Consider the following 22,121-nt stretch of genomic DNA (forward strand, 5'->3'; position numbering starts at 1 on the left):
TTCCAACGGTGTTGAGGCGGGTGGGAACAGCAGGGGGTGAAGGTGCTGTGTTTAAAGAGGTGGAGTTATGCAGATCTAAAACGCGTGGATTGCAGCAGCAGCAAGCCGAAAAGTGCAGGCATGTAAGGGATCTAGAGGTTGACAACATGTCTTCTTAACGGGAGTCCAGGAGCTCATCTCCACAAATGGACTTTTCAGGATCCTTGGGTGGCTCCGTAGTTTGAAACCAATTCTGGTTATCGCTTCTCGGCCTTTTGGCTAAGATCAAGTGCAGTGATTTAGCGATTGCTGCCTTGGTTTTGGTTGGAGGTGTCTAGGGTACCTGGCTCGTCGGCCTTGGGGGATCGTCCTTACCTAATTGTGGGGACTTCACCCCCTTGCTGCTATAGGCGTGTCGGCTTAGTCCCCAGACAACGGGAAGTGATCATACTCGCTCCTTCTGTGTGTTGGAGTGGAGATTACGCTCATTCTGTTGGAGAATCATGGCAACAGAGGCGGAGTTGTGGCCGAAGTTGGAGGTTCCAGAACATGCACGTGTGGAGACCGCTTTCCGGATTTTTGTCCGGAGAGACTGTCAGAAGGTTAAGGACTTTCGGTTTATTATGAAGGAGATCATCTTGGGTGTCGCAAAGGTGAATAAAGAAGACATCGTGGCAGTTATGGATTATCCCCAAAAGGGTGTCTATGACGTGTTTTTTGAGTCTAGGAAGATTTTGGAGAACTATATGGATTCTTTTGATGAATTGAGACATGAGAAGTTTGTTGGAATTCGGTTTCAACGTCACGTATTTAGTAGTGAAAAGATGGTGACAGTGAAAATGTTTTCACCACTGGTTCCAGAAGAGGACATTGTCACGTTTTTGAGTGGTTTTGCCAAGTCTGTAGTATCAAAAGGTAAAGTAATGAATGAATTCGGAGTATGGACGGGAAAGTGGAAATTTTTTGTGGAATTTAACATGAACAAGGATAGGAGTTTTTCCTACCCGCCTCAAAGGTTTAAGCTTGGTAAAGTAAGTGGGAATTTATTCTTTAATGGGATGGATTCCTTTTGTTCAATTTGTGAGGTATATGGTCATAAACGTGAAGACTGTACTGCAGAAAAGTGTTGGAAGTGTAAAGCGGAAGGACATGTTTCTAAATCATGTCCAGTAGAAAGGAATAAGTGTAACCTGTGTATGGAAATTGGGCATAGGTTTAAGGAATGCCCAAAGAGAAAGAGTAATAAGGAGAAGATGGAAAGTGCAAAGGCGGAAAAGAAAGAAAAAAAGAAGACGGTAGAGGTTCAGAGGCAAACAGAAGAGGAGGAAGCTGATAAAGAAATGGACAAAGTTAAAAAAGGAATTGCGGAAATGAAGGGAAGTGGTGTGTGTTTTGAAGCTTTTTTTCCAAAGGTAATCGCAAGTGTGAAGGCAAATAAAGAGAGGTTTTTTGAAACCTATAAGGTGGGAAGGACATGGATAGATTATGTGAATACAAACTTTGAATCTTTCTCGCAAGAGAAAGGACTGTTGGAGTATCTAACATATTATGCGTTGAAGGGAGGAATGCAGTAATGTGTTTTGTTTCCTTCCTCTATATATTATGTGTCTCAGAGGAAATACTGGTTGTTGTTTTGTTTTTTTTGTATATGCATTAAATAATGTTTTTTTGTTTTAAAATGACACGATGATGGATTTGGTCCATCACCGTTTTCAGAAGTATGGAATCGAGATGGTACTTGTAATCTGAGTGTTAAGAAAAAAAAAAAAAAAAAAATCTGTTCTTATCAGTTTAATATCTGATACGTCCCCTATCTGGGGACCATATATTAAATGGATTTTTAGAACAGGGAGATGGAAAAAGAGCTTGCTCTGTCCACTCCACGCATTGACCTGGTATTGCAGTATCTCCAGGACCGGTGCACCCCTTCTTTAATGCAGTTTCTAAAATCAGAAAGAATTGAATTCAATGTTTTTTGTTCATTTTGCTTGTTTGTCGGATTTGGGGATGGACTCTTTGGCTTTGCTTTTCTTCTCCTCATTGGATTTTTCATGTTCAAAGTTGCAGAAGCCAGATTACAAGCTCATTTTGGTTCAACTTCAGCAACTGTGCATTGCATTGCCATGTAATGTGATGCAATGCTATCTTTCTAGCTCTCCCTTTTTACTTCCTTTTGGATAAACAGACATATTAGGCAAGCATTTTGGAGCTTTCACCTAAATAACTACAGGTGGTGAGATAAGCTGCACAATATAATTGACCTTTCAGTATATTGTTGCACACACACCATCTATTTAGCAAATGCCCTTGTTATCAACAGCAGCCTTTTAAACTCACCTGAGCTAACAGGTATGTGCGCTGGTTACTCTGCTGCGCTTAAAATTTCTTTTTTGGTTTGCTACAATGCCTTTTCTGAAACGTTGTCTCCTTCTGCTGGAACACTGACTTCTTTCATTTAATGCCTGCAGACTATAAAAGAGAACCCAACCCAAAAAGTTTGGTTGATTAGTCTGTGGCATTCTGTTAAACTGTTGCTTATGGCGGTCTCTGTGAGCTTCTCAGCGACATTCAGCCAGCCAGGTATCCTGCCTGCAGTAGATGGAATGTGGCAATGGAACGCTGGCTGCGCGTGTCATAATAGGCTCTGAGCCTTTATATACCTGTGCACAGCAGCAGCCACCTTCAGTCTGCTGCTGGACAGCCAGCAGCAGCAGCAGGAGAGGTATGTAATCAGGAGCCCTCCTGCTAAGGGTAGACAGCTGCTCGTTCCACCCCACCCCCCGCCTTAATTGGTTCTCCTCCCTTCCAAGGGTGTTGAGGCGGGTGGGAACAGCAGGGGGTGAAGATGCTGTGTTTAAAGAGGTGGAGTTATGCAGATCTAAAACGCGTGGATTGCAGCAGCAGCAAGCCGAAAAGTGCAGGCATGTAAGGGATCTAGAGGTTGACAACATGTCTTCTTAACGGGAGTCCAGGAGCTCATCTCCACAAATGGACTTTTCAGGATCCTTGGGTGGCTCCGTAGTTTGAAACCAATTCTGGTTATCGCTTCTCGGCCTTTTGGCTAAGATCAAGTGTAGTATCTGTTCTTATCAGTTTAATATCTGATACGTCCCCTATCTGGGGACCATATATTAAATGGATTTTTAGAACAGGGAGATGGAAAAAGAGCTTGCTCTGTCCACTCCACGCATTGACCTGGTATTGCAGTATCTCCAGGACCGGTGCACCCCTTCTTTAATGCAGTTTCTAAAATCAGAAAGAATTGAATTCAATGTTTTTTGTTCATTTTGCTTGTTTGTCGGATTTGGGGATGGACTCTTTGGCTTTGCTTTTCTTCTCCTCATTGGATTTTTCATGTTCAAAGTTGCAGAAGCCAGATTACAAGCTCATTTTGGTTCAACTGCAGCAACTGTGCATTGCATTGCCATGTAATGTGATGCAATGCTATCTTTCTAGCTCTCCCTTTTTACTTCCTTTTGGATAAACAGACATATTAGGCAAGCATTTTGGAGCTTTCACCTAAATAACTACAGGTGGTGAGATAAGCTGCACAATATAATTGACCTTTCAGTATATTGTTGCACACACACCATCTATTTAGCAAATGCCCTTGTTATCAACAGCAGCCTTTTAAACTCACCTGAGCTAACAGGTATGTGCGCTGGTTACTCTGCTGCGCTTAAAATTTCTTTTTTGGTTTGCTACAATGCCTTTTCTGAAACGTTGTCTCCTTCTGCTGGAACACTGACTTCTTTCATTTAATGCCTGCAGACTATAAAAGAGAACCCAACCCAAAAAGTTTGGTTGATTAGTCTGTGGCATTCTGTTAAACTGTTGCTTATGGCGGTCTCTGTGAGCTTCTCAGCGACATTCAGCCAGCCAGGTATCCTGCCTGCAGTAGATGGAATGTGGCAATGGAACGCTGGCTGCGCGTGTCATAATAGGCTCTGAGCCTTTATATACCTGTGCACAGCAGCAGCCACCTTCAGTCTGCTGCTGGACAGCCAGCAGCAGCAGCAGCAGCAGGAGAGGTATGTAATCAGGAGCCCTCCTGCTAAGGGTAGACAGCAGCTCGTTCCACCCCACCCCCCGCCTTAATTGGTTCTCCTCCCTTCCAAGGGTGTTGAGGCGGGTGGGAACAGCAGGGGGTGAAGGTGCTGTGTTTAAAGAGGTGGAGTTATGCAGATCTAAAACGCGTGGATTGCAGCAGCAGCAAGCCGAAAAGTGCAGGCATGTAAGGGATCTAGAGGTTGACAACATGTCTTCTTAACGGGAGTCCAGGAGCTCATCTCCACAAATGGACTTTTCAGGATCCTTGGGTGGCTCCGTAGTTTGAAACCAATTCTGGTTATCGCTTCTCGGCCTTTTGGCTAAGATCAAGTGTAGTATCTGTTCTTATCAGTTTAATATCTGATACGTCCCCTATCTGGGGACCATATATTAAATGGATTTTTAGAACAGGGAGATGGAAAAAGTGCTTGCTCTGTCCACTCCACGCATTGACCTGGTATTGCAGTATCTCCAGGACCGGTGCACCCCTTCTTTAATGCAGTTTCTAAAATCAGAAAGAATTGAATTCAATGTTTTTTGTTCATTTTGCTTGTTTGTCGGATTTGGGGATGGACTCTTTGGCTTTGCTTTTCTTCTCCTCATTGGATTTTTCATGTTCAAAGTTGCAGAAGCCAGATTACAAGCTCATTTTGGTTCAACTTCAGCAACTGTGCATTGCATTGCCATGTAATGTGATGCAATGCTATCTTTCTAGCTCTCCCTTTTTACTTCCTTTTGGATAAACAGACATATTAGGCAAGCATTTTGGAGCTTTCACCTAAATAACTACAGGTGGTGAGATAAGCTGCACAATATAATTGACCTTTCAGTATATTGTTGCACACACACCATCTATTTAGCAAATGCCCTTGTTATCAACAGCAGCCTTTTAAACTCACCTGAGCTAACAGGTATGTGCGCTGGTTACTCTGCTGCGCTTAAAATTTCTTTTTTGGTTTGCTACAATGCCTTTTCTGAAACGTTGTCTCCTTCTGCTGGAACACTGACTTCTTTCATTTAATGCCTGCAGACTATAAAAGAGAACCCAACCCAAAAAGTTTGGTTGATTAGTCTGTGGCATTCTGTTAAACTGTTGCTTATGGCGGTCTCTGTGAGCTTCTCAGCGACATTCAGCCAGCCAGGTATCCTGCCTGCAGTAGATGGAATGTGGCAATGGAACGCTGGCTGCGCGTGTCATAATAGGCTCTGAGCCTTTATATACCTGTGCACAGCAGCAGCCACCTTCAGTCTGCTGCTGGACAGCCAGCAGCAGCAGCAGCAGGAGAGGTATGTAATCAGGAGCCCTCCTGCTAAGGGTAGACAGCTGCTCGTTCCACCCCACCCCCCGCCTTAATTGGTTCTCCTCCCTTCCAACGGTGTTGAGGCGGGTGGGAACAGCAGGGGGTGAAGGTGCTGTGTTTAAAGAGGTGGAGTTATGCAGATCTAAAACGCGTGGATTGCAGCAGCAGCAAGCCGAAAAGTGCAGGCATGTAAGGGAACTAGAGGTTGACAACATGTCTTCTTAACGGGAGTCCAGGAGCTCATCTCCACAAATGGACTTTTCAGGATCCTTGGGTGGCTCCGTAGTTTGAAACCAATTCTGGTTATCGCTTCTCGGCCTTTTGGCTAAGATCAAGTGTAGTATCTGTTCTTATCAGTTTAATATCTGATACGTCCCCTATCTGGGGACCATATATTAAATGGATTTTTAGAACAGGGAGATGGAAAAAGAGCTTGCTCTGTCCACTCCACGCATTGACCTGGTATTGCAGTATCTCCAGGACCGGTGCACCCCTTCTTTAATGCAGTTTCTAAAATCAGAAAGAATTGAATTCAATGTTTTTTGTTCATTTTGCTTGTTTGTCGGATTTGGGGATGGACTCTTTGGCTTTGCTTTTCTTCTCCTCATTGGATTTTTCATGTTCAAAGTTGCAGAAGCCAGATTACAAGCTCATTTTGGTTCAACTTCAGCAACTGTGCATTGCATTGCCATGTAATGTGATGCAATGCTATCTTTCTAGCTCTCCCTTTTTACTTCCTTTTGGATAAACAGACATATTAGGCAAGCATTTTGGAGCTTTCACCTAAATAACTACAGGTGGTGAGATAAGCTGCACAATATAATTGACCTTTCAGTATATTGTTGCACACACACCATCTATTTAGCAAATGCCCTTGTTATCAACAGCAGCCTTTTAAACTCACCTGAGCTAACAGGTATGTGCGCTGGTTACTCTGCTGCGCTTAAAATTTCTTTTTTGGTTTGCTACAATGCCTTTTCTGAAACGTTGTCTCCTTCTGCTGGAACACTGACTTCTTTCATTTAATGCCTGCAGACTATAAAAGAGAACCCAACCCAAAAAGTTTGGTTGATTAGTCTGTGGCATTCTGTTAAACTGTTGCTTATGGCGGTCTCTGTGAGCTTCTCAGTGACATTCAGCCAGCCAGGTATCCTGCCTGCAGTAGATGGAATGTGGCAATGGAACGCTGGCTGCGCGTGTCATAATAGGCTCTGAGCCTTTATATACCTGTGCACAGCAGCAGCCACCTTCAGTCTGCTGCTGGACAGCCAGCAGCAGCAGCAGCAGGAGAGGTATGTAATCAGGAGCCCTCCTGCTAAGGGTAGACAGCTGCTCGTTCCACCCCACCCCCCGCCTTAATTGGTTCTCCTCCCTTCCAACGGTGTTGAGGCGGGTGGGAACAGCAGGGGGTGAAGGTGCTGTGTTTAAAGAGGTGGAGTTATGCAGATCTAAAACGCGTGGATTGCAGCAGCAGCAAGCCGAAAAGTGCAGGCATGTAAGGGAACTAGAGGTTGACAACATGTCTTCTTAACGGGAGTCCAGGAGCTCATCTCCACAAATGGACTTTTCAGGATCCTTGGGTGGCTCCGTAGTTTGAAACCAATTCTGGTTATCGCTTCTCGGCCTTTTGGCTAAGATCAAGTGTAGTATCTGTTCTTATCAGTTTAATATCTGATACGTCCCCTATCTGGGGACCATATATTAAATGGATTTTTAGAACAGGGAGATGGAAAAAGAGCTTGCTCTGTCCACTCCACGCATTGACCTGGTATTGCAGTATCTCCAGGACCGGTGCACCCCTTCTTTAATGCAGTTTCTAAAATCAGAAAGAATTGAATTCAATGTTTTTTGTTCATTTTGCTTGTTTGTCGGATTTGGGGATGGACTCTTTGGCTTTGCTTTTCTTCTCCTCATTGGATTTTTCATGTTCAAAGTTGCAGAAGCCAGATTACAAGCTCATTTTGGTTCAACTTCAGCAACTGTGCATTGCATTGCCATGTAATGTGATGCAATGCTATCTTTCTAGCTCTCCCTTTTTACTTCCTTTTGGATAAACAGACATATTAGGCAAGCATTTTGGAGCTTTCACCTAAATAACTACAGGTGGTGAGATAAGCTGCACAATATAATTGACCTTTCAGTATATTGTTGCACACACACCATCTATTTAGCAAATGCCCTTGTTATCAACAGCAGCCTTTTAAACTCACCTGAGCTAACAGGTATGTGCGCTGGTTACTCTGCTGCGCTTAAAATTTCTTTTTTGGTTTGCTACAATGCCTTTTCTGAAACGTTGTCTCCTTCTGCTGGAACACTGACTTCTTTCATTTAATGCCTGCAGACTATAAAAGAGAACCCAACCCAAAAAGTTTGGTTGATTAGTCTGTGGCATTCTGTTAAACTGTTGCTTATGGCGGTCTCTGTGAGCTTCTCAGCGACATTCAGCCAGCCAGGTATCCTGCCTGCAGTAGATGGAATGTGGCAATGGAACGCTGGCTGCGCGTGTCATAATAGGCTCTGAGCCTTTATATACCTGTGCACAGCAGCAGCCACCTTCAGTCTGCTGCTGGACAGCCAGCAGCAGCAGCAGCAGGAGAGGTATGTAATCAGGAGCCCTCCTGCTAAGGGTAGACAGCTGCTCGTTCCACCCCACCCCCCGCCTTAATTGGTTCTCCTCCCTTCCAACGGTGTTGAGGCGGGTGGGAACAGCAGGGGGTGAAGGTGCTGTGTTTAAAGAGGTGGAGTTATGCAGATCTAAAACGCGTGGATTGCAGCAGCAGCAAGCCGAAAAGTGCAGGCATGTAAGGGATCTAGAGGTTGACAACATGTCTTCTTAACGGGAGTCCAGGAGCTCATCTCCACAAATGGACTTTTCAGGATCCTTGGGTGGCTCCGTAGTTTGAAACCAATTCTGGTTATCGCTTCTCGGCCTTTTGGCTAAGATCAAGTGTAGTATCTGTTCTTATCAGTTTAATATCTGATACGTCCCCTATCTGGGGACCATATATTAAATGGATTTTTAGAACAGGGAGATGGAAAAAGAGCTTGCTCTGTCCACTCCACGCATTGACCTGGTATTGCAGTATCTCCAGGACCGGTGCACCCCTTCTTTAATGCAGTTTCTAAAATCAGAAAGAATTGAATTCAATGTTTTTTGTTCATTTTGCTTGTTTGTCGGATTTGGGGATGGACTCTTTGGCTTTGCTTTTCTTCTCCTCATTGGATTTTTCATGTTCAAAGTTGCAGAAGCCAGATTACAAGCTCATTTTGGTTCAACTTCAGCAACTGTGCATTGCATTGCCATGTAATGTGATGCAATGCTATCTTTCTAGCTCTCCCTTTTTACTTCCTTTTGGATAAACAGACATATTAGGCAAGCATTTTGGAGCTTTCACCTAAATAACTACAGGTGGTGAGATAAGCTGCACAATATAATTGACCTTTCAGTATATTGTTGCACACACACCATCTATTTAGCAAATGCCCTTGTTATCAACAGCAGCCTTTTAAACTCACCTGAGCTAACAGGTATGTGCGCTGGTTACTCTGCTGCGCTTAAAATTTCTTTTTTGGTTTGCTACAATGCCTTTTCTGAAACGTTGTCTCCTTCTGCTGGAACACTGACTTCTTTCATTTAATGCCTGCAGACTATAAAAGAGAACCCAACCCAAAAAGTTTGGTTGATTAGTCTGTGGCATTCTGTTAAACTGTTGCTTATGGCGGTCTCTGTGAGCTTCTCAGCGACATTCAGCCAGCCAGGTATCCTGCCTGCAGTAGATGGAATGTGGCAATGGAACGCTGGCTGCGCGTGTCATAATAGGCTCTGAGCCTTTATATACCTGTGCACAGCAGCAGCCACCTTCAGTCTGCTGCTGGACAGCCAGCAGCAGCAGCAGCAGGAGAGGTATGTAATCAGGAGCCCTCCTGCTAAGGGTAGACAGCTGCTCGTTCCACCCCACCCCCCGCCTTAATTGGTTCTCCTCCCTTCCAACGGTGTTGAGGCGGGTGGGAACAGCAGGGGGTGAAGGTGCTGTGTTTAAAGAGGTGGAGTTATGCAGATCTAAAACGCGTGGATTGCAGCAGCAGCAAGCCGAAAAGTGCAGGCATGTAAGGGATCTAGAGGTTGACAACATGTCTTCTTAACGGGAGTCCAGGAGCTCATCTCCACAAATGGACTTTTCAGAATCCTTGGGTGGCTCCATAGTTTGAAACCAATTCTGGTTATCGCTTCTCGGCCTTTTGGCTAAGATCAAGTGTAGTATCTGTTCTTATCAGTTTAATATCTGATACGTCCCCTATCTGGGGACCATATATTAAATGGATTTTTAGAACAGGGAGATGGAAAAAGAGCTTGCTCTGTCCACTCCACGCATTGACCTGGTATTGCAGTATCTCCAGGACCGGTGCACCCCTTCTTTAATGCAGTTTCTAAAATCAGAAAGAATTGAATTCAATGTTTTTTGTTCATTTTGCTTGTTTGTCGGATTTGGGGATGGACTCTTTGGCTTTGCTTTTCTTCTCCTCATTGGATTTTTCATGTTCAAAGTTGCAGAAGCCAGATTACAAGCTCATTTTGGTTCAACTTCAGCAACTGTGCATTGCATTGCCATGTAATGTGATGCAATGCTATCTTTCTAGCTCTCCCTTTTTACTTCCTTTTGGATAAACAGACATATTAGGCAAGCATTTTGGAGCTTTCACCTAAATAACTACAGGTGGTGAGATAAGCTGCACAATATAATTGACCTTTCAGTATATTGTTGCACACACACCATCTATTTAGCAAATGCCCTTGTTATCAACAGCAGCCTTTTAAACTCACCTGAGCTAACAGGTATGTGCGCTGGTTACTCTGCTGCGCTTAAAATTTCTTTTTTGGTTTGCTACAATGCCTTTTCTGAAACGTTGTCTCCTTCTGCTGGAACACTGACTTCTTTCATTTAATGCCTGCAGACTATAAAAGAGAACCCAACCCAAAAAGTTTGGTTGATTAGTCTGTGGCATTCTGTTAAACTGTTGCTTATGGCGGTCTCTGTGAGCTTCTCAGCGACATTCAGCCAGCCAGGTATCCTGCCTGCAGTAGATGGAATGTGGCAATGGAACGCTGGCTGCGCGTGTCATAATAGGCTCTGAGCCTTTATATACCTGTGCACAGCAGCAGCCACCTTCAGTCTGCTGCTGGACAGCCAGCAGCAGCAGCAGCAGGAGAGGTATGTAATCAGGAGCCCTCCTGCTAAGGGTAGACAGCTGCTCGTTCCACCCCACCCCCCGCCTTAATTGGTTCTCCTCCCTTCCAACGGTGTTGAGGCGGGTGGGAACAGCAGGGGGTGAAGGTGCTGTGTTTAAAGAGGTGGAGTTATGCAGATCTAAAACGCGTGGATTGCAGCAGCAGCAAGCCGAAAAGTGCAGGCATGTAAGGGAACTAGAGGTTGACAACATGTCTTCTTAACGGGAGTCCAGGAGCTCATCTCCACAAATGGACTTTTCAGGATCCTTGGGTGGCTCCGTAGTTTGAAACCAATTCTGGTTATCGCTTCTCGGCCTTTTGGCTAAGATCAAGTGTAGTATCTGTTCTTATCAGTTTAATATCTGATACGTCCCCTATCTGGGGACCATATATTAAATGGATTTTTAGAACAGGGAGATGGAAAAAGAGCTTGCTCTGTCCACTCCACGCATTGACCTGGTATTGCAGTATCTCCAGGACCGGTGCACCCCTTCTTTAATGCAGTTTCTAAAATCAGAAAGAATTGAATTCAATGTTTTTTGTTCATTTTGCTTGTTTGTCGGATTTGGGGATGGACTCTTTGGCTTTGCTTTTCTTCTCCTCATTGGATTTTTCATGTTCAAAGTTGCAGAAGCCAGATTACAAGCTCATTTTGGTTCAACTTCAGCAACTGTGCATTGCATTGCCATGTAATGTGATGCAATGCTATCTTTCTAGCTCTCCCTTTTTACTTCCTTTTGGATAAACAGACATATTAGGCAAGCATTTTGGAGCTTTCACCTAAATAACTACAGGTGGTGAGATAAGCTGCACAATATAATTGACCTTTCAGTATATTGTTGCACACACACCATCTATTTAGCAAATGCCCTTGTTATCAACAGCAGCCTTTTAAACTCACCTGAGCTAACAGGTATGTGCGCTGGTTACTCTGCTGCGCTTAAAATTTCTTTTTTGGTTTGCTACAATGCCTTTTCTGAAACGTTGTCTCCTTCTGCTGGAACACTGACTTCTTTCATTTAATGCCTGCAGACTATAAAAGAGAACCCAACCCAAAAAGTTTGGTTGATTAGTCTGTGGCATTCTGTTAAACTGTTGCTTATGGCGGTCTCTGTGAGCTTCTCAGTGACATTCAGCCAGCCAGGTATCCTGCCTGCAGTAGATGGAATGTGGCAATGGAACGCTGGCTGCGCGTGTCATAATAGGCTCTGAGCCTTTATATACCTGTGCACAGCAGCAGCCACCTTCAGTCTGCTGCTGGACAGCCAGCAGCAGCAGCAGCAGGAGAGGTATGTAATCAGGAGCCCTCCTGCTAAGGGTAGACAGCTGCTCGTTCCACCCCACCCCCCGCCTTAATTGGTTCTCCTCCCTTCCAACGGTGTTGAGGCGGGTGGGAACAGCAGGGGGTGAAGGTGCTGTGTTTAAAGAGGTGGAGTTATGCAGATCTAAAACGCGTGGATTGCAGCAGCAGCAAGCCGAAAAGTGCAGGCATGTAAGGGAACTAGAGGTTGACAACATGTCTTCTTAACGGGAGTCCAGGAGCTCATCTCCACAAATGGACTTTTCAGGATCCTTGGGTGGCTCCGTAGTTTGAAACCAATTCTGGTTATCGCTTCTCGGCCTTTTGGCTAAGATCAAGTGTAGTATCTGTTCTTATCAGTTTAATATCTGATACGTCCCCTATCTGGGGACCATATATTAAATGGATTTTTAGAACAGGGAGATGGAAAAAGAGCTTGCTCTGTCCACTCCACGCATTGACCTGGTATTGCAGTATCTCCAGGACCGGTGCACCCCTTCTTTAATGCAGTTTCTAAAATCAGAAAGAATTGAATTCAATGTTTTTTGTTCATTTTGCTTGTTTGTCGGATTTGGGGATGGACTCTTTGGCTTTGCTTTTCTTCTCCTCATTGGATTTTTCATGTTCAAAGTTGCAGAAGCCAGATTACAAGCTCATTTTGGTTCAACTTCAGCAACTGTGCATTGCATTGCCATGTAATGTGATGCAATGCTATCTTTCTAGCTCTCCCTTTTTACTTCCTTTTGGATAAACAGACATATTAGGCAAGCATTTTGGAGCTTTCACCTAAATAACTACAGGTGGTGAGATAAGCTGCACAATATAATTGACCTTTCAGTATATTGTTGCACACACACCATCTATTTAGCAAATGCCCTTGTTATCAACAGCAGCCTTTTAAACTCACCTGAGCTAACAGGTATGTGCGCTGGTTACTCTGCTGCGCTTAAAATTTCTTTTTTGGTTTGCTACAATGCCTTTTCTGAAACGTTGTCTCCTTCTGCTGGAACACTGACTTCTTTCATTTAATGCCTGCAGACTATAAAAGAGAACCCAACCCAAAAAGTTTGGTTGATTAGTCTGTGGCATTCTGTTAAACTGTTGCTTATGGCGGTCTCTGTGAGCTTCTCAGCGACATTCAGCCAGCCAGGTATCCTGCCTGCAGTAGATGGAATGTGGCAATGGAACGCTGGCTGCGCGTGTCATAATAGGCTCTGAGCCTTTATATACCTGTGCACAGCAGCAGCCACCTTCAGTCTGCTGCTGGACAGCCAGCAGCAGCAGCAGCAGGAGAGGTATGTAATCAGGAGCCCTCCTGCTAAGGGTAGACAGCTGCTCGTTCCACCCCACCCCCCGCCTTAATTGGTTCTCCTCCCTTCCAACGGTGTTGAGGCGGGTGGGAACAGCAGGGGGTGAAGGTGCTGTGTTTAAAGAGGTGGAGTTATGCAGATCTAAAACGCGTGGATTGCAGCAGCAGCAAGCCGAAAAGTGCAGGCATGTAAGGGATCTAGAGGTTGACAACATGTCTTCTTAACGGGAGTCCAGGAGCTCATCTCCACAAATGGACTTTTCAGGATCCTTGGGTGGCTCCGTAGTTTGAAACCAATTCTGGTTATCGCTTCTCGGCCTTTTGGCTAAGATCAAGTGTAGTATCTGTTCTTATCAGTTTAATATCTGATACGTCCCCTATCTGGGGACCATATATTAAATGGATTTTTAGAACAGGGAGATGGAAAAAGAGCTTGCTCTGTCCACTCCACGCATTGACCTGGTATTGCAGTATCTCCAGGACCGGTGCACCCCTTCTTTAATGCAGTTTCTAAAATCAGAAAGAATTGAATTCAATGTTTTTTGTTCATTTTGCTTGTTTGTCGGATTTGGGGATGGACTCTTTGGCTTTGCTTTTCTTCTCCTCATTGGATTTTTCATGTTCAAAGTTGCAGAAGCCAGATTACAAGCTCATTTTGGTTCAACTTCAGCAACTGTGCATTGCATTGCCATGTAATGTGATGCAATGCTATCTTTCTAGCTCTCCCTTTTTACTTCCTTTTGGATAAACAGACATATTAGGCAAGCATTTTGGAGCTTTCACCTAAATAACTACAGGTGGTGAGATAAGCTGCACAATATAATTGACCTTTCAGTATATTGTTGCACACACACCATCTATTTAGCAAATGCCCTTGTTATCAACAGCAGCCTTTTAAACTCACCTGAGCTAACAGGTATGTGCGCTGGTTACTCTGCTGCGCTTAAAATTTCTTTTTTGGTTTGCTACAATGCCTTTTCTGAAACGTTGTCTCCTTCTGCTGGAACACTGACTTCTTTCATTTAATGCCTGCAGACTATAAAAGAGAACCCAACCCAAAAAGTTTGGTTGATTAGTCTGTGGCATTCTGTTAAACTGTTGCTTATGGCGGTCTCTGTGAGCTTCTCAGCGACATTCAGCCAGCCAGGTATCCTGCCTGCAGTAGATGGAATGTGGCAATGGAACGCTGGCTGCGCGTGTCATAATAGGCTCTGAGCCTTTATATACCTGTGCACAGCAGCAGCCACCTTCAGTCTGCTGCTGGACAGCCAGCAGCAGCAGCAGCAGGAGAGGTATGTAATCAGGAGCCCTCCTGCTAAGGGTAGACAGCTGCTCGTTCCACCCCACCCCCCGCCTTAATTGGTTCTCCTCCCTTCCAACGGTGTTGAGGCGGGTGGGAACAGCAGGGGGTGAAGGTGCTGTGTTTAAAGAGGTGGAGTTATGCAGATCTAAAACGCGTGGATTGCAGCAGCAGCAAGCCGAAAAGTGCAGGCATGTAAGGGATCTAGAGGTTGACAACATGTCTTCTTAACGGGAGTCCAGGAGCTCATCTCCACAAATGGACTTTTCAGAATCCTTGGGTGGCTCCATAGTTTGAAACCAATTCTGGTTATCGCTTCTCGGCCTTTTGGCTAAGATCAAGTGTAGTATCTGTTCTTATCAGTTTAATATCTGATACGTCCCCTATCTGGGGACCATATATTAAATGGATTTTTAGAACAGGGAGATGGAAAAAGAGCTTGCTCTGTCCACTCCACGCATTGACCTGGTATTGCAGTATCTCCAGGACCGGTGCACCCCTTCTTTAATGCAGTTTCTAAAATCAGAAAGAATTGAATTCAATGTTTTTTGTTCATTTTGCTTGTTTGTCGGATTTGGGGATGGACTCTTTGGCTTTGCTTTTCTTCTCCTCATTGGATTTTTCATGTTCAAAGTTGCAGAAGCCAGATTACAAGCTCATTTTGGTTCAACTTCAGCAACTGTGCATTGCATTGCCATGTAATGTGATGCAATGCTATCTTTCTAGCTCTCCCTTTTTACTTCCTTTTGGATAAACAGACATATTAGGCAAGCATTTTGGAGCTTTCACCTAAATAACTACAGGTGGTGAGATAAGCTGCACAATATAATTGACCTTTCAGTATATTGTTGCACACACACCATCTATTTAGCAAATGCCCTTGTTATCAACAGCAGCCTTTTAAACTCACCTGAGCTAACAGGTATGTGCGCTGGTTACTCTGCTGCGCTTAAAATTTCTTTTTTGGTTTGCTACAATGCCTTTTCTGAAACGTTGTCTCCTTCTGCTGGAACACTGACTTCTTTCATTTAATGCCTGCAGACTATAAAAGAGAACCCAACCCAAAAAGTTTGGTTGATTAGTCTGTGGCATTCTGTTAAACTGTTGCTTATGGCGGTCTCTGTGAGCTTCTCAGCGACATTCAGCCAGCCAGGTATCCTGCCTGCAGTAGATGGAATGTGGCAATGGAACGCTGGCTGCGCGTGTCATAATAGGCTCTGAGCCTTTATATACCTGTGCACAGCAGCAGCCACCTTCAGTCTGCTGCTGGACAGCCAGCAGCAGCAGCAGCAGGAGAGGTATGTAATCAGGAGCCCTCCTGCTAAGGGTAGACAGCTGCTCGTTCCACCCCACCCCCCGCCTTAATTGGTTCTCCTCCCTTCCAACGGTGTTGAGGCGGGTGGGAACAGCAGGGGGTGAAGGTGCTGTGTTTAAAGAGGTGGAGTTATGCAGATCTAAAACGCGTGGATTGCAGCAGCAGCAAGCCGAAAAGTGCAGGCATGTAAGGGATCTAGAGGTTGACAACATGTCTTCTTAACGGGAGTCCAGGAGCTCATCTCCACAAATGGACTTTTCAGGATCCTTGGGTGGCTCCATAGTTTGAAACCAATTCTGGTTATCGCTTCTCGGCCTTTTGGCTAAGATCAAGTGTAGTATCTGTTCTTATCAGTTTAATATCTGATACGTCCCCTATCTGGGGACCATATATTAAATGGATTTTTAGAACAGGGAGATGGAAAAAGAGCTTGCTCTGTGCACTCCACGCATTGACCTGGTATTGCAGTATCTCCAGGACCGGTGCACCCCTTCTTTAATGCAGTTTCTAAAATCAGAAAGAATTGAATTCAATGTTTTTTGTTCATTTTGCTTGTTTGTCGGATTTTGGGATGGACTCTTTGGCTTTGCTTTTCTTCTCCTCATTGGATTTTTCATGTTCAAAGTTGCAGAAGCCAGATTACAAGCTCATTTTGGTTCAACTTCAGCAACTGTGCATTGCATTGCCATGTAATGTGATGCAATGCTATCTTTCTAGCTCTCCCTTTTTACTTCCTTTTGGATAAACAGACATATTAGGCAAGCATTTTGGAGCTTTCACCTAAATAACTACAGGTGGTGAGATAAGCTGCACAATATAATTGACCTTTCAGTATATTGTTGCACACACACCATCTATTTAGCAAATGCCCTTGTTATCAACAGCAGCCTTTTAAACTCACCTGAGCTAACAGGTATGTGCGCTGGTTACTCTGCTGCGCTTAAAATTTCTTTTTTGGTTTGCTACAATGCCTTTTCTGAAACGTTGTCTCCTTCTGCTGGAACACTGACTTCTTTCATTTAATGCCTGCAGACTATAAAAGAGAACCCAACCCAAAAAGTTTGGTTGATTAGTCTGTGGCATTCTGTTAAACTGTTGCTTATGGCGGTCTCTGTGAGCTTCTCAGCGACATTCAGCCAGCCAGGTATCCTGCCTGCAGTAGATGGAATGTGGCAATGGAACGCTGGCTGCGCGTGTCATAATAGGCTCTGAGCCTTTATATACCTGTGCACAGCAGCAGCCACCTTCAGTCTGCTGCTGGACAGCCAGCAGCAGCAGCAGCAGGAGAGGTATGTAATCAGGAGCCCTCCTGCTAAGGGTAGACAGCTGCTCGTTCCACCCCACCCCCCGCCTTAATTGGTTCTCCTCCCTTCCAACGGTGTTGAGGCGGGTGGGAACAGCAGGGGGTGAAGGTGCTGTGTTTAAAGAGGTGGAGTTATGCAGATCTAAAACGCGTGGATTGCAGCAGCAGCAAGCCGAAAAGTGCAGGCATGTAAGGGATCTAGAGGTTGACAACATATCTTCTTAACGGGAGTCCAGGAGCTCATCTCCACAAATGGACTTTTCAGGATCCTTGGGTGGCTCCGTAGTTTGAAACCAATTCTGGTTATCGCTTCTCGGCCTTTTGGCTAAGATCAAGTGTAGTATCTGTTCTTATCAGTTTAATATCTGATACGTCCCCTATCTGGGGACCATATATTAAATGGATTTTTAGAACAGGGAGATGGAAAAAGAGCTTGCTCTGTCCACTCCACGCATTGACCTGGTATTGCAGTATCTCCAGGACCGGTGCACCCCTTCTTTAATGCAGTTTCTAAAATCAGAAAGAATTGAATTCAATGTTTTTTGTTCATTTTGCTTGTTTGTCGGATTTTGGGATGGACTCTTTGGCTTTGCTTTTCTTCTCCTCATTGGATTTTTCATGTTCAAAGTTGCAGAAGCCAGATTACAAGCTCATTTTGGTTCAACTTCAGCAACTGTGCATTGCATTGCCATGTAATGTGATGCAATGCTATCTTTCTAGCTCTCCCTTTTTACTTCCTTTTGGATAAACAGACATATTAGGCAAGCATTTTGGAGCTTTCACCTAAATAACTACAGGTGGTGAGATAAGCTGCACAATATAATTGACCTTTCAGTATATTGTTGCACACACACCATCTATTTAGCAAATGCCCTTGTTATCAACAGCAGCCTTTTAAACTCACCTGAGCTAACAGGTATGTGCGCTGGTTACTCTGCTGCGCTTAAAATTTCTTTTTTGGTTTGCTACAATGCCTTTTCTGAAACGTTGTCTCCTTCTGCTGGAACACTGACTTCTTTCATTTAATGCCTGCAGACTATAAAAGAGAACCCAACCCAAAAAGTTTGGTTGATTAGTCTGTGGCATTCTGTTAAACTGTTGCTTATGGCGGTCTCTGTGAGCTTCTCAGCGACATTCAGCCAGCCAGGTATCCTGCCTGCAGTAGATGGAATGTGGCAATGGAACGCTGGCTGCGCGTGTCATAATAGGCTCTGAGCCTTTATATACCTGTGCACAGCAGCAGCCACCTTCAGTCTGCTGCTGGACAGCCAGCAGCAGCAGCAGCAGGAGAGGTATGTAATCAGGAGCCCTCCTGCTAAGGGTAGACAGCTGCTCGTTCCACCCCACCCCCCGCCTTAATTGGTTCTCCTCCCTTCCAACGGTGTTGAGGCGGGTGGGAACAGCAGGGGGTGAAGGTGCTGTGTTTAAAGAGGTGGAGTTATGCAGATCTAAAACGCGTGGATTGCAGCAGCAGCAAGCCGAAAAGTGCAGGCATGTAAGGGATCTAGAGGTTGACAACATGTCTTCTTAACGGGAGTCCAGGAGCTCATCTCCACAAATGGACTTTTCAGGATCCTTGGGTGGCTCCGTAGTTTGAAACCAATTCTGGTTATCGCTCTCGGCCTTTTGGCTAAGATCAAGTGTAGTATCTGTTCTTATCAGTTTAATATCTGATACGTCCCCTATCTGGGGACCATATATTAAATGGATTTTTAGAACAGGGAGATGGAAAAAGAGCTTGCTCTGTCCACTCCACGCATTGACCTGGTATTGCAGTATCTCCAGGACCGGTGCACCCCTTCTTTAATGCAGTTTCTAAAATCAGAAAGAATTGAATTCAATGTTTTTTGTTCATTTTGCTTGTTTGTCGGATTTTGGGATGGACTCTTTGGCTTTGCTTTTCTTCTCCTCATTGGATTTTTCATGTTCAAAGTTGCAGAAGCCAGATTACAAGCTCATTTTGGTTCAACTTCAGCAACTGTGCATTGCATTGCCATGTAATGTGATGCAATGCTATCTTTCTAGCTCTCCCTTTTTACTTCCTTTTGGATAAACAGACATATTAGGCAAGCATTTTGGAGCTTTCACCTAAATAACTACAGGTGGTGAGATAAGCTGCACAATATAATTGACCTTTCAGTATATTGTTGCACACACACCATCTATTTAGCAAATGCCCTTGTTATCAACAGCAGCCTTTTAAACTCACCTGAGCTAACAGGTATGTGCGCTGGTTACTCTGCTGCGCTTAAAATTTCTTTTTTGGTTTGCTACAATGCCTTTTCTGAAACGTTGTCTCCTTCTGCTGGAACACTGACTTCTTTCATTTAATGCCTGCAGACTATAAAAGAGAACCCAACCCAAAAAGTTTGGTTGATTAGTCTGTGGCATTCTGTTAAACTGTTGCTTATGGCGGTCTCTGTGAGCTTCTCAGCGACATTCAGCCAGCCAGGTATCCTGCCTGCAGTAGATGGAATGTGGCAATGGAGCGCTGGCTGCGCGTGTCATAATAGGCTCTGAGCCTTTATATACCTGTGCACAGCAGCAGCCACCTTCAGTCTGCTGCTGGACAGCCAGCAGCAGCAGCAGCAGGAGAGGTATGTAATCAGGAGCCCTCCTGCTAAGGGTAGACAGCTGCTCGTTCCACCCCACCCCCCGCCTTAATTGGTTCTCCTCCCTTCCAACGGTGTTGAGGCGGGTGGGAACAGCAGGGGGTGAAGGTGCTGTGTTTAAAGAGGTGGAGTTATGCAGATCTAAAACGCGTGGATTGCAGCAGCAGCAAGCCGAAAAGTGCAGGCATGTAAGGGATCTAGAGGTTGACAACATGTCTTCTTAACGGGAGTCCAGGAGCTCATCTCCACAAATGGACTTTTCAGGATCCTTGGGTGGCTCCGTAGTTTGAAACCAATTCTGGTTATCGCTCTCGGCCTTTTGGCTAAGATCAAGTGTAGTATCTGTTCTTATCAGTTTAATATCTGATACGTCCCCTATCTGGGGACCATATATTAAATGGATTTTTAGAACAGGGAGATGGAAAAAGAGCTTGCTCTGTCCACTCCACGCATTGACCTGGTATTGCAGTATCTCCAGGACCGGTGCACCCCTTCTTTAATGCAGTTTCTAAAATCAGAAAGAATTGAATTCAATGTTTTTTGTTCATTTTGCTTGTTTGTCGGATTTTGGGATGGACTCTTTGGCTTTGCTTTTCTTCTCCTCATTGGATTTTTCATGTTCAAAGTTGCAGAAGCCAGATTACAAGCTCATTTTGGTTCAACTTCAGCAACTGTGCATTGCATTGCCATGTAATGTGATGCAATGCTATCTTTCTAGCTCTCCCTTTTTACTTCCTTTTGGATAAACAGACATATTAGGCAAGCATTTTGGAGCTTTCACCTAAATAACTACAGGTGGTGAGATAAGCTGCACAATATAATTGACCTTTCAGTATATTGTTGCACACACACCATCTATTTAGCAAATGCCCTTGTTATCAACAGCAGCCTTTTAAACTCACCTGAGCTAACAGGTATGTGCGCTGGTTACTCTGCTGCACTTAAAATTTCTTTTTTGGTTTGCTACAATGCCTTTTCTGAAACGTTGTCTCCTTCTGCTGGAACACTGACTTCTTTCATTTAATGCCTGCAGACTATAAAAGAGAACCCAACCCAAAAAGTTTGGTTGATTAGTCTGTGGCATTCTGTTAAACTGTTGCTTATGGCGGTCTCTGTGAGCTTCTCAGCGACATTCAGCCAGCCAGGTATCCTGCCTGCAGTAGATGGAATGTGGCAATGGAACGCTGGCTGCGCGTGTCATAATAGGCTCTGAGCCTTTATATACCTGTGCACAGCAGCAGCCACCTTCAGTCTGCTGCTGGACAGCCAGCAGCAGCAGCAGCAGGAGAGGTATGTAATCAGGAGCCCTCCTGCTAAGGGTAGACAGCTGCTCGTTCCACCCCACCCCCCGCCTTAATTGGTTCTCCTCCCTTCCAACGGTGTTGAGGCGGGTGGGAACAGCAGGGGGTGAAGGTGCTGTGTTTAAAGAGGTGGAGTTATGCAGATCTAAAACGCGTGGATTGCAGCAGCAGCAAGCCGAAAAGTGCAGGCATGTAAGGGATCTAGAGGTTGACAACATGTCTTCTTAACGGGAGTCCAGGAGCTCATCTCCACAAATGGACTTTTCAGGATCCTTGGGTGGCTCCGTAGTTTGAAACCAATTCTGGTTATCGCTTCTCGGCCTTTTGGTTAAGATCAAGTGTAGTATCTGTTCTTATCAGTTTAATATCTGATACGTCCCCTATCTGGGGACCATATATTAAATGGATTTTTAGAACAGGGAGATGGAAAAAGAGCTTGCTCTGTCCACTCCACGCATTGACCTGGTATTGCAGTATCTCCAGGACCGGTGCACCCCTTCTTTAATGCAGTTTCTAAAATCAGAAAGAATTGAATTCAATGTTTTTTGTTCATTTTGCTTGTTTGTCGGATTTTGGGATGGACTCTTTGGCTTTGCTTTTCTTCTCCTCATTGGATTTTTCATGTTCAAAGTTGCAGAAGCCAGATTACAAGCTCATTTTGGTTCAACTTCAGCAACTGTGCATTGCATTGCCATGTAATGTGATGCAATGCTATCTTTCTAGCTCTCCCTTTTTACTTCCTTTTGGATAAACAGACATATTAGGCAAGCATTTTGGAGCTTTCACCTAAATAACTACAGGTGGTGAGATAAGCTGCACAATATAATTGACCTTTCAGTATATTGTTGCACACACACCATCTATTTAGCAAATGCCCTTGTTATCAACAGCAGCCTTTTAAACTCACCTGAGCTAACAGGTATGTGCGCTGGTTACTCTGCTGCGCTTAAAATTTCTTTTTTGGTTTGCTACAATGCCTTTTCTGAAACGTTGTCTCCTTCTGCTGGAACACTGACTTCTTTCATTTAATGCCTGCAGACTATAAAAGAGAACCCAACCCAAAAAGTTTGGTTGATTAGTCTGTGGCATTCTGTTAAACTGTTGCTTATGGCGGTCTCTGTGAG

At 44.5% G+C, this 22,121-nt stretch overlaps 16 non-coding genes across 16 annotated transcripts; all 16 read left to right on the plus strand.

The window, feature by feature from the left end:
* Window positions 1-1,722: 1,722 nt before the first annotated feature.
* LOC141202646 (U2 spliceosomal RNA) lies at window positions 1,723-1,908 on the plus strand. Its single transcript, XR_012273869.1, has one exon. It is a non-coding gene; the product is annotated as a U2 spliceosomal RNA (small nuclear RNA).
* A 1,112-nt stretch (window positions 1,909-3,020) lies between these two features.
* LOC141202584 (U2 spliceosomal RNA) lies at window positions 3,021-3,211 on the plus strand. The gene has a single exon (XR_012273826.1). It is a non-coding gene; the product is annotated as a U2 spliceosomal RNA (small nuclear RNA).
* A 1,118-nt stretch (window positions 3,212-4,329) lies between these two features.
* Window positions 4,330-4,520, plus strand: LOC141202328 (U2 spliceosomal RNA). The gene has a single exon (XR_012273604.1). It is a non-coding gene; the product is annotated as a U2 spliceosomal RNA (small nuclear RNA).
* A 1,115-nt stretch (window positions 4,521-5,635) lies between these two features.
* LOC141202595 (U2 spliceosomal RNA) lies at window positions 5,636-5,826 on the plus strand. Its single transcript, XR_012273832.1, has one exon. It is a non-coding gene; the product is annotated as a U2 spliceosomal RNA (small nuclear RNA).
* Window positions 5,827-6,941: 1,115 nt separating this feature from the next.
* LOC141202607 (U2 spliceosomal RNA) lies at window positions 6,942-7,132 on the plus strand. The gene has a single exon (XR_012273841.1). It is a non-coding gene; the product is annotated as a U2 spliceosomal RNA (small nuclear RNA).
* Window positions 7,133-8,247: 1,115 nt separating this feature from the next.
* On the plus strand, window positions 8,248-8,438 carry LOC141202618 (U2 spliceosomal RNA). Its single transcript, XR_012273851.1, has one exon. It is a non-coding gene; the product is annotated as a U2 spliceosomal RNA (small nuclear RNA).
* Window positions 8,439-9,553: 1,115 nt separating this feature from the next.
* Window positions 9,554-9,744, plus strand: LOC141202630 (U2 spliceosomal RNA). The gene has a single exon (XR_012273858.1). It is a non-coding gene; the product is annotated as a U2 spliceosomal RNA (small nuclear RNA).
* A 1,115-nt stretch (window positions 9,745-10,859) lies between these two features.
* LOC141202641 (U2 spliceosomal RNA) lies at window positions 10,860-11,050 on the plus strand. The gene has a single exon (XR_012273865.1). It is a non-coding gene; the product is annotated as a U2 spliceosomal RNA (small nuclear RNA).
* A 1,115-nt stretch (window positions 11,051-12,165) lies between these two features.
* On the plus strand, window positions 12,166-12,356 carry LOC141202653 (U2 spliceosomal RNA). The gene has a single exon (XR_012273876.1). It is a non-coding gene; the product is annotated as a U2 spliceosomal RNA (small nuclear RNA).
* A 1,115-nt stretch (window positions 12,357-13,471) lies between these two features.
* LOC141202665 (U2 spliceosomal RNA) lies at window positions 13,472-13,662 on the plus strand. The gene has a single exon (XR_012273884.1). It is a non-coding gene; the product is annotated as a U2 spliceosomal RNA (small nuclear RNA).
* Window positions 13,663-14,777: 1,115 nt separating this feature from the next.
* LOC141202677 (U2 spliceosomal RNA) lies at window positions 14,778-14,968 on the plus strand. The gene has a single exon (XR_012273887.1). It is a non-coding gene; the product is annotated as a U2 spliceosomal RNA (small nuclear RNA).
* Window positions 14,969-16,083: 1,115 nt separating this feature from the next.
* On the plus strand, window positions 16,084-16,274 carry LOC141202351 (U2 spliceosomal RNA). Its single transcript, XR_012273626.1, has one exon. It is a non-coding gene; the product is annotated as a U2 spliceosomal RNA (small nuclear RNA).
* Window positions 16,275-17,389: 1,115 nt separating this feature from the next.
* LOC141202689 (U2 spliceosomal RNA) lies at window positions 17,390-17,580 on the plus strand. The gene has a single exon (XR_012273888.1). It is a non-coding gene; the product is annotated as a U2 spliceosomal RNA (small nuclear RNA).
* A 1,113-nt stretch (window positions 17,581-18,693) lies between these two features.
* On the plus strand, window positions 18,694-18,885 carry LOC141202436 (U2 spliceosomal RNA). The gene has a single exon (XR_012273709.1). It is a non-coding gene; the product is annotated as a U2 spliceosomal RNA (small nuclear RNA).
* Window positions 18,886-19,998: 1,113 nt separating this feature from the next.
* On the plus strand, window positions 19,999-20,190 carry LOC141202437 (U2 spliceosomal RNA). Its single transcript, XR_012273710.1, has one exon. It is a non-coding gene; the product is annotated as a U2 spliceosomal RNA (small nuclear RNA).
* Window positions 20,191-21,305: 1,115 nt separating this feature from the next.
* LOC141202379 (U2 spliceosomal RNA) lies at window positions 21,306-21,496 on the plus strand. The gene has a single exon (XR_012273654.1). It is a non-coding gene; the product is annotated as a U2 spliceosomal RNA (small nuclear RNA).
* Window positions 21,497-22,121: the final 625 nt, after the last annotated feature.

The sequence above is a fragment of the Phyllobates terribilis genome, unplaced genomic scaffold (assembly GCF_046119375.1).
Source record: "Phyllobates terribilis strain yellow unplaced genomic scaffold, ASM4611937v1 Scaffold_123__1_contigs__length_5148117, whole genome shotgun sequence".
Lineage (NCBI taxonomy): Eukaryota > Metazoa > Chordata > Amphibia > Anura > Dendrobatidae > Phyllobates > Phyllobates terribilis.